Here is an 11,242-nt window from a genome sequence, read left to right as displayed (position 1 = left end):
TGCTCTCATCACAAGAGGCTTTAGGGAGTGCTCAGGCAAGGGTCAGCCCGCAGCCTTCCTGGCAACACCCAGGGGAACCAGGCCACTCGCGTCTCTCGCCTTCATTTTCGACACGAGCGCCTGCGGAGGGCCACCACCCCCTCCGATTGTCAAGAGACCTCCGCACCGGCCTCTGACTTACTCTCAGAATGGACGGAAAGAGCCGGGTAAGCCTTTGAAAAGATTCGACCACGTGCCGAAAACTTTAGACTTCCGTGAGCTCTCCGGCTTGCACCGAGACCCGAAGTCGACGTGCTTAGCACCACGGGACCCCTTTCGCCTGCAGGTCCCGAGCCGCCTTTTATTTTTGTTACGAGTATCGTGTTCCCCAAACCTGGGTGACGAGCACCGCAGGGCGGCAGAGCCATCGCGCTTGTCCGGGTGGCAGAGGAGGACCAGACTATTCACAAATAGCGGCCCAACGACTCCCAGAGCCGGTCGTGCGGCAGGCGAGGTCTGCTCTCATCACAAGAGGCTTTAGGGAGTGCTCAGGCAACGGTCAGCCCGCAGCCTTCTTGGCAACACCCAAGGGAACCAGGCCACTCGCGTCTCTCGCCTTCATTTTGGACACGAGCGCCTGTGGAGGGACGGCCGGAGTCAACGTGGGGTTTGCCCGCCCTCCAATAGTGTCAAAAGACCGCCGCACAAGTCTCTGACTGACTCTTAGAACAGACAGAAAGAGTTTGTCAAATCTGTCAAAAAATTGACAAAGTGTCAAAAATTCGACTTCCAAGAGCTCTCCGGCATGCACTCATACCTGTCATTAAAGTGCTATGCCCGTGGAACCGTTTTTCGGATGCCTTTCAGAACGGTCCCGCGCCGCCATTTTGTTCTAAAAATCGTGTTCCCATATATCTCCGGGTACCCCGCCAACCTCACTGCGGAAAAACTACAAGTGGCACTGAATGGGTCTGAATTCCAAATTTGACTGCATCGGTCTGGAACTCGGTCCGGTCAAAACCGTTTGGATTTTTCTCGGTCCGGACTTCCGCGACAGACAAAGTTAAAGTTTTCGGGCTGCAGGCACAAAACGACAGCTGGCCATTTGCCGGGCTCAATTCACCCAATTCCTCCGGCACTTCGGAGCACATGTTCGGTGTAAGTTTGCGAATCTTTCCCGATGCTGCAGCATTTTCCTCCGCTGACACTTAGAATATTTTTCACACTTTGCTGAAAATTTTTCTAAGTGTTTTTTTCCAAGTTTTCCTGGTTACTGATTTCTTCTTTTTAAACATTTTTCTAAGTTTTTCTGGTTACTGATTTCTTCTTTTTAAACATTTTTCGCAGTTTGTCTGGTTACTGATTTCTTCTTTTTAAACATTTTTCGCCGTTTTTCTGGTTACTGATTTCTTCTTTTTAAACATTTTTCGCCGTTTTTCTGGTTACTCATTTCTTCTTTTTAAACATTTTTCTAAGTTTTTCTGGTTACTGATTTCTTCTTTTTAAACATTTTTCTAAGTTTTTCTGGTTACTCATTTCTTCTTTTTAAACATTTTTCTAAGTTTTTCTGGTTACTCACTTCTTCTTTTTAAACATTTTTCTAAGTTTTTCTGGTTACTGATTTCTTCTTTTTAAACATTTTTCGCCGTTTTTCTGGTTACTGATTTCTTCTTTTTAAACATTTTTCTAAGTTTTTCTGGTTACTCATTTCTTCTTTTTAAACATTTTTCGCCGTTTTTCTGGTTACTGATTTCTTCTTTTTAAACATTTTTCTAAGTTTTTCTGGTTACTGATTTCTTCTTTTTAAACATTTTTCTAAGTTTTCCTGGTTACTCATTTCTTCTTTTTAAACATTTTTCTAAGTTTTCCTGGTTACTCATTTCTTCTTTTTAAACATTTTTCTAAGTTTTCCTGGTTACTGATTTCTTCTTTTTAAACATTTTTCGCAGTTTTTCTGGTTACTGATTTCTTCTTTTTAAACATTTTTCTAAGTTTTTCTGGTTACTGATTTCTTCTTTTTAAACATTTTTCTAAGTTTTTCTGGTTACTCACTTCTTCTTTTTAAACATTTTTCTAAGTTTTTCTGGTTACTCACTTCTTCTTTTGAAACATTTTTCTAAGTTTTTCTGGTTACTGATTTCTTCTTTTTAAACATTTTTCGCAGTTTGTCTGGTTACTGATTTCTTCTTTTTAAACATTTTTCGCCGTTTTTCTGGTTACTGATTTCTTCTTTTTAAACATTTTTCTAAGTTTTTCTGGTTACTCACTTCTTCTTTTTAAACATTTTTCTAAGTTTTTCTGGTTACTGATTTCTTCTTTTTAAACATTTTTCGCAGTTTTTCTGGTTACTGATTTCTTCTTTTTAAACATTTTTCTAAGTTTTTCTGGTTACTGATTTCTTCTTTTTAAACATTTTTCTAAGTTTTTCTGGTTACTCACTTCTTCTTTTTAAACATTTTTCTAAGTTTTCCTGGTTACTGATTTCTTCTTTTTAAACATTTTTCGCAGTTTTTCTGGTTACTGATTTCTTCTTTTTAAACATTTTTCTAAGTTTTTCTGGTTACTGATTTCTTCTTTTTAAACATTTTTCTAAGTTTTTCTGGTTACTCACTTCTTCTTTTTAAACATTTTTCTAAGTTTTCCTGGTTACTGATTTCTTCTTTTTAAACATTTTTCGCAGTTTGTCTGGTTACTGATTTCTTCTTTTTAAACATTTTTCGCAGTTTTTCTGGTTACTGATTTCTTCTTTTTAAACATTTTTCTAAGTTTTTCTGGTTACTGATTTCTTCTTTTTAAACATTTTTCTAAGTTTTTCTGGTTACTGATTTCTTCTTTTTAAACATTTTTCTAAGTTTTTCTGGTTACTCACTTCTTCTTTTTAAACATTTTTCTAAGTTTTTCTGGTTACTCACTTCTTCTTTTGAAACATTTTTCTAAGTTTTTCTGGTTACTGATTTCTTCTTTTTAAACATTTTTCGCAGTTTGTCTGGTTACTGATTTCTTCTTTTTAAACATTTTTCGCCGTTTTTCTGGTTACTGATTTCTTCTTTTTAAACATTTTTCTAAGTTTTTCTGGTTACTCACTTCTTCTTTTTAAACATTTTTCTAAGTTTTTCTGGTTACTGATTTCTTCTTTTTAAACATTTTTCGCAGTTTTTCTGGTTACTGATTTCTTCTTTTTAAACATTTTTCTAAGTTTTTCTGGTTACTGATTTCTTCTTTTTAAACATTTTTCTAAGTTTTTCTGGTTACTCACTTCTTCTTTTTAAACATTTTTCTAAGTTTTCCTGGTTACTGATTTCTTCTTTTTAAACATTTTTCGCAGTTTGTCTGGTTACTGATTTCTTCTTTTTAAACATTTTTCGCAGTTTTTCTGGTTACTGATTTCTTCTTTTTAAACATTTTTCTAAGTTTTTCTGGTTACTGATTTCTTCTTTTTAAACATTTTTCTAAGTTTTTCTGGTTACTCACTTCTTCTTTTTAAACATTTTTCTAAGTTTTTCTGGTTACTCACTTCTTCTTTTGAAACATTTTTCTAAGTTTTTCTGGTTACTGATTTCTTCTTTTTAAACATTTTTCGCAGTTTGTCTGGTTACTGATTTCTTCTTTTTAAACATTTTTCGCCGTTTTTCTGGTTACTGATTTCTTCTTTTTAAACATTTTTCTAAGTTTTTCTGGTTACTCACTTCTTCTTTTTAAACATTTTTCTAAGTTTTTCTGGTTACTGATTTCTTCTTTTTAAACATTTTTCGCAGTTTTTCTGGTTACTGATTTCTTCTTTTTAAACATTTTTCTAAGTTTTTCTGGTTACTGATTTCTTCTTTTTAAACATTTTTCTAAGTTTTTCTGGTTACTGACTTCTTCTTTTTAAACATTTTTCTAAGTTTTCCTGGTTACTGATTTCTTCTTTTTAAACATTTTTCGCAGTTTGTCTGGTTACTGATTTCTTCTTTTTAAACATTTTTCGCAGTTTTTCTGGTTACTGATTTCTTCTTTTTAAACATTTTTCTAAGTTTTTCTGGTTACTGATTTCTTCTTTTTAAACATTTTTCTAAGTTTTTCTGGTTACTCACTTCTTCTTTTTAAACATTTTTCTAAGTTTTTCTGGTTACTCACTTCTTCTTTTGAAACATTTTTCTAAGTTTTTCTGGTTACTGATTTCTTCTTTTTAAACATTTTTCTAAGTTTTTCTGGTTACTGATTTCTTCTTTTTAAACATTTTTCGCAGTTTGTCTGGTTACTGATTTCTTCTTTTTAAACATTTTTCGCCGTTTTTCTGGTTACTGATTTCTTCTTTTTAAACATTTTTCTAAGTTTTTCTGGTTACTCACTTCTTCTTTTTAAACATTTTTCTAAGTTTTTCTGGTTACTGATTTCTTCTTTTTAAACATTTTTCGCAGTTTTTCTGGTTACTGATTTCTTCTTTTTAAACATTTTTCTAAGTTTTTCTGGTTACTGATTTCTTCTTTTTAAACATTTTTCTAAGTTTTTCTGGTTACTCACTTCTTCTTTTTAAACATTTTTCTAAGTTTTCCTGGTTACTGATTTCTTCTTTTTAAACATTTTTCGCAGTTTGTCTGGTTACTGATTTCTTCTTTTTAAACATTTTTCGCAGTTTTTCTGGTTACTGATTTCTTCTTTTTAAACATTTTTCTAAGTTTTTCTGGTTACTCACTTCTTCTTTTATAACATTTTTCTAAGTTTTCCTGGTTACTGATTTCTTCTTTTTAAACATTTTTCTAAGTTTTCCTGGTTACTGATTTCTTCTTTTTAAACATTTTTCTAAGTTTTTCTGGTTACTCATTTCTTCTTTTTAAACATTTTTCGCAGTTTTTCTGGTTACTGATTTCTTCTTTTTAAACATTTTCCTAAGTTTTCCTGGTTACTGATTTCTTCTTTTTAAACATTTTTCTAAGTTTTCCTGGTTACTCATTTCTTCTTTTTGATCATTTTTCTAAGTTTTCCTGGTTACTGATTTCTTCGTTTTGAACATTTTTCTAAGTTTTCCTGGTTACTCACTTCTTCTTTTCAAACATTTTTCTTCGTTTTTCTGTTTACTCATTTAGCACTTTCAGGCACTTTCCGATCATTTCCTCGTTCCCGATTTCACCCTTTAAAACGCTTTCGGGCATTTCCCTAAGTTTTGCGGTTCACTCGTTTGGGACTCACTGACACCTTCTCTAGCTTCCCTGCTCACTTTTTTCGTACTGTTGAGAAAATTCGAACCCTTTCCTTAACTATGCCGGTTACTGACTTCACCGCTTCAGACCCTTGTCCCCGTAATGAAAGATACCATTTCCCACCGTGGGAAATGCACGAAAATCGGACTGAACACGGGGGAGGCTCCCCCCTCGAAGGCGAGACCGTCGGCAGAACCGCCGGGTCAAACCCGGCTGAGCTACCCGGCTTACAAGTCTCAAAGTCGGTATGAGCAGTCACGTCCACCCCCATTCCCTTTTGGACCACTTCCCACGGTTCCAAATGCATGAAAATCGGCCTGTACACGGGGGAGGCACCCGCCTCGAAGACGAGACCGTCGCAGAACCGCCGGGTCAAACCCGGCTGAGCTACCCGGCTCGGAAGCGCCAAAGTCGGGTTGAGCAGTCACATTCACTCCCATCCCCTTTTGGGCAACTTCCCACGGTTGGAAATGCATGGAAATCGGACTGAACACGGGGGAGGCTCCCCCCTCGAAGGCGAGACCGTCGGCAGAACCGCCGGATCAAACCCGGCTGAGCTACCGGCTTACAAGTCTCAAAGTCGGTATGAGCAGACACGTCCACCCCCATTCCCTTTTGGACCACTTCCCACGGTTCGAAATGCATGAAAATCGGCCTGTATACGGGGGAGGCACCCGCCTCGAAGACGAGACCGTCGGCAGAACCGCCGGGTCAAACCGGCTGAGCTACCCGGCTCGGAAGCGCCAAAGTCGGGTTGAGCAGTCACATTCACTCCCATCCCCTTTTGGGCAACTTCCCACGGTTGGAAATGCATGGAAATCGGACTGAACACGGGGGAGGCTCCCCCCTCGAAGGCGAGACCGTCGGCAGAACCGCCGGATCAAACCCGGCTGAGCTACCCGGCTTACAAGTCTCAAAGTCGGTATGAGCAGACACGTCCACCCCCATTCCCTTTTGGACCACTTCCCACGGTTCGAAATGCATGAAAATCGGCCTGTATACGGGGGAGGCACCCGCCTCGAAGACGAGACCGTCGGCAGAACCGCCGGGTCAAACCCGGCCGGGCTACCCGGGTTAGAAGCCCTAGAGTCGGGTTGAGCAGTCACAATCACTCCCATCCCCTTTTGAACCTGTTCCCACCGTTGGAAATGCACGAAAATCGGCCTGTACACGGGGGAGGCTCCCCCCTCGAAGGCGAGACCGTCGGCAGAACCGCCGGGTCAAACCCGGCTGAGCTACCCGGCTTACAAGTCTCGAAGTCGGGTTGAGCAGTCACATACATTCACTCCCATCGACTTTTGGGCAACTTCCCACCGTTGCAAATGCATGAAAATCGGCCTGTACACGGGGGAGGCACCCGCCTCGAAGTCGAGACCGTCGGCAGAACCGCCGGGTCCAACCCGGCTGAGCTACCCGGCTTACAAGTCTCAAAGCCGGGTTGGGCAGTCACGTTCACCCCCATTCCCTTTTGGATCACTTCCCACGGTTCGAAATGCACGAAAACCGGCCTGTACACGGGGGAGGGTCCGCCCTCGAAGGCGAGACCGTCGGCAGAACCGCCGGGTCAAACCTGGCTGAGCTACCCGGCTTACAAGTCTCAAAGTCGGGTTGAGCAGTCACGTTCACTCCCATCGACTTTTAGACCACTTCCCACGGTTCGAAATGCACGAAAATCGGCCTGTACACGGGGGAGGCACCCGCCTCGAAGACGAGACCGTCGGCAGAACCGCCGGGTCAAACCCGGCCGAGCTACCCGGCTTAAAAGTCTCAAAGTCGGTATGAGCAGTCACATTCACCCCCATTCCCTTTTGGACCACTTCCCACGGTTGGAAATGCATGAAAATCGGCCTGGACACGGGGGAGGCTCCCCCCTCGATGACGAGACCGTCGGCAGAACCGCCGGAACAAACCCGGCTGAGCTACCCGGCTTACAAGTCTCAAAGTCGGTATGAGCAGACACGTCCACCCCCATTCCCTTTTGGACCACTTCCCACCGTTGGAAATGCACGAAAATCGGCCTGTACACGGGGGAGGCACCGGCCTCGAAGACGAGACCGTCGGCAGAACCGCCGGGTCAAACCCGGCTGAGCTACCCGGCTTACAAGTCTCAAAGTCGGGTTGAGCAGTCACATTCACTCCCATCGACTTTTGGGCAACTTCCCACGGTTCGAAATGCACAAGATTCGGCCTGAACACGGGGGACGCTCCCCCCTCGAAGGCGAGACCGTCGGCAGACCCGCCGGGTCAAACCCGGCTGAGCTACCCGGCTCGGAAGCGCCAAAGTCGGTATGAGCAGTCACGTTCACTCCCATCCCCTTTTGGACCGCTTCCCACGGTACGAAATGCATGAAAATCGGCCTGTACACGGGGGAGGCACCCGCCTCGAAGACGAGACCGTCGGCAGAACCGCCGGGTCAAACCCGGCTGAGCTACCCGGCTCGGAAGCGCCAAAGTCGGGTTGAGCAGTCACATTCACTCCCATCGACTTTTGGGCAACTTCCCACGGTTCGAAATGCACAAAATTCGGCCTGAACACGGGGGACGCTCCCCCCTCGAAGGCGAGACCGGTCGGCAGAAGCCGCCGGGTCAAACCCGGCTGAGCTACCCGGGTCGGAAGCGCCAAGGTCGGTATGAGCAGTCACATTCACTCCATCCCCTTTTGGACCGCTTCCCACGGTTTGAAATGCACGAAAATCGGCCTGTACACGGGGGAGGCTCCGCCCTCGAAGGCGAGACCGACGGCAGAACCGCCGGGTCAAACCCGGCCGGGCTACCCGGGTTAGAAGCCTCAGAGTCGGGTTGAGCAGTCACATTCACCCCCATCCCCTTTTGAACCTCTTCCCACCGTTGGAAATGCACGAAAATCGGCCTGTACACGGGGGAGGCGCCCCTCTCGAAGGCGAGACCGACGGCAGAACCGCCGGGTCAAACCCGGCCGAGCTACCCGGGTTAGAAGCCTCAGAGTCGGGTTGAGCAGTCACATTCACCCCCATTCCCTTTTGGACCACTTCCCACGGTACGAAATGCATGAAAATCGGCCTGTACACGGGGGAGGCACCCGCCTCGAAGACGAGACCGTCGGCAGAACCGCCGGGTCAAACCCGGCTGAGCTACCCGGGTCGGAAGCGCCAAGGTCGGTATGAGCAGTCACATTCACTCCCATCCCCTTTTGGACCGCTTCCCACGGTTTGAAATGCACGAAAATCGGCCTGTACACGGGGGAGGCTCCGCCCTCGAAGGCGAGACCGACGGCAGAACCGCCGGGTCAAACCCGGCCGGGCTACCCGGGTTAGAAGCCTCAGAGTCGGGTTGAGCAGTCACATTCACCCCCATCCCCTTTTGAACCTCTTCCCACCGTTGGAAATGCACGAAAATCGGCCTGTACACGGGGGAGGCCCCCCCTCTCGAAGACGAGACCGTCGGCAGACCCGCCGATCAACCCGGCCGAGCTACACGGCTTACAAGTCTCGATGTCGGTATGAGCAGTCACGTCCACCCCCATTCCCTTTTGGACCACTTCCCACGGTACGAAATGCATGAAAATCGGCCTGTACACGGGGGAGGCACCCGCCTCGAAGACGAGACCGTCGGCAGAACCGCCGGGTCAAACCCGGCTGAGCTACCCGGCTCGGAAGCGCCAAAGTCGGGTTGAGCAGTCACATTCACTCCCATCCCCTTTTGGGCCACTTCCACGGTTCGAAATGCATGAAAATCGGCCTGTACACGGGGGACGCTCCCCCCTCGAAGGCGAGGCCGTCGGCAGAACCGCCGGGTCAAACCCGGCTGAGCTACCGGGTTAGATGCCTCAAAGTCGGGTTGAGCAGTCACATTCACCCCCATCCCCTTTCGGCCCCCTTCCCACGGTTGGAATGCATGAAAATCGGCCTGTACACGGTGGGCGCTCCCCCCTCGAAGGTGAGACCTTCGGCAGAACCGCCGGGTCAAATCCTGCCGAGCTACCCGCGTTAGAGGTCTCAATGTCGGCTTCAGCAGTCACATTCAATCCCATTCCCGGTTTGGACCTCTTCCGCCGATGGAAATGCACAAAATTCGGCCTGAACACGCGGGACGCTCCCCCCTCGAAGGCGAGACCGTCGCCAGAACCGCCGGGTCAAATCCGGCTGAGCTACCCGCGTTACAGGGTCTCAAAGTCGGTTGAGCAGTCACGTTCACCCCCATCCCCTTTCGGACCCTTCCCACGGTTGGAAATGCATGAAAATCGGCCTGTACACGGTGGGCGCTCCCCCCTCGAAGGTGAGACCTTCGGCAGAACCGCCGGGTCAAATCCGGCCGAGCTACCCCGCGTTAGAGGTCTCAATGTCGGCTTCAGCAGTCACATTCAATCCCATTCCCGTTTGGACCTCTTCCGCCGATGGAAATGCACAAAATTCGGCCTGAACACGCGGGAGGCTCCCCCCTCGAAGGTGAGACCTTCGGCAGAACCGCCGGGTCAAATCCGGCCGAGCTACCCGCGTTAGAGGTCTCAATGTCGGCTTCAGCAGTCACATTCAATCCCATTCCCGTTTGGACCTCTTCCCGCCGATGGAAATGCACAAAATTCGGCCTGACTGACACGCGGGACGCTCCCCCCTCGAAGGCGAGACCGTCGCCAGAACCGCCGGGTCAAATCCGCCGAGCTACCCGCGTTAGAGGTCTCAATGTCGGCTTCAGCAGTCACATTCAATCCCATTCCCTTTTGGAACACTTCCCGCCGTTAACAATGCACGATATTCGGCTGAACACGCGGGACGCTCCCCCCTCGAAGGTGAGACCTTCGGCAGAACCGCCGGGTCAAATCCTGCCGAGCTACCCGCGTTAGAGGTCTCAATGTCGGCTTCAGCAGTCACATTCAATCCCATTCCCGTTTGGACCTCTTCCCGCCGATGGAAATGCACAAAATTCGGCCTGAACACGCGGGGCGCTCCCCCCTCGAAGGCGAGACCGTCGCCAGAACCGCCGGGTCAAATCCGGCTGAGCTACCGCGTTACAGGTCTCAAAGTCGGCTTCAGCAGTCACATTCAATCCCATTCCCTTTTGGAACACTTCCCGCCGTTAACAATGCACGATATTCGGACTGAAACACGGGGGCCGGTCCGCCCTCGAAGTCAACACCGTCCGCAGAACCGCCGGGGCAAATCCGGCTGAGCTACCCGCCCCCGAACACTCAAAGTCCCTCTGAAGCCTTGCATTCGCCTCCTTGGAAAATTGACGTCAAACATTACCAAAATCGGGGGCACGAGCACTAAAGCTAAGTCTCACCCTTTCCCTATCCCTAACCAGGAACCGAACGCCCACCCTCAGCCTCACACCAACGCCGGTGCCACTCCAGACAGACACACCTTCAAAACCACACCCATCCGGCCATGCAACTCAAAAAGGGTCCAATTCAGAAACACCCCCTTCAAAAGGCACTCCATCCTCGGCCACACCACCGGGACATGCTCCCCTCGGCGATAATTAAGCCCGCCACCACTATTTGAAGCCAACCGCAGCCGCAACTCGAACGGAGAAATCAGTAACCAATTCAAAAATGCGCTTGGTTACTGATTTCTACTGAGCCGAAGAAAATTCTAAGTGTCGGTGGTTACTGATTTTATACCAACCCGAAAATATTCTAAGTGTCGGTGGTTACTGATTTATACCAACCCGAAAAAATTCTAAGTGTCAGTGGTTACTGATTTATACCAACTCGAAAAAATTCTAAGTGTCAGTGGTTACTGATTTATACCAACCCGAAAATATTCTAAGTGTCAGTGGTTACTGATTTGTACCGACCCGAAAATATTCTAAGTGTCAGTGGTTACTGATTTATACCAACCCCGAAAAATTCTAAGTGTCAGTGGTTACTGATTTATACCAAGTCGAAAAATTCTAAGTGTCAGTGGTTACTGATTATACCAACCCGAAAATATTCTAAGTGTCAGTGGTTACTGATTTATACCAACTCGAAAAAATTCTAAGTGTCAGTGGTTACTGATTTATACCGACCCGAAAAAAATTCTAAGTGTCAGTGGTTACTGATTTATACCAACTCGAAAATATTCTAAGTGTCGGTGGTTACTGATTTATACCAACCCCGAAAA

This window comes from Chiloscyllium punctatum, unplaced genomic scaffold, assembly GCF_047496795.1.
Source record: "Chiloscyllium punctatum isolate Juve2018m unplaced genomic scaffold, sChiPun1.3 scaffold_631, whole genome shotgun sequence".
Classification (NCBI taxonomy): domain Eukaryota; kingdom Metazoa; phylum Chordata; class Chondrichthyes; order Orectolobiformes; family Hemiscylliidae; genus Chiloscyllium; species Chiloscyllium punctatum.
This window is presented reverse-complemented; position numbering follows the sequence as displayed.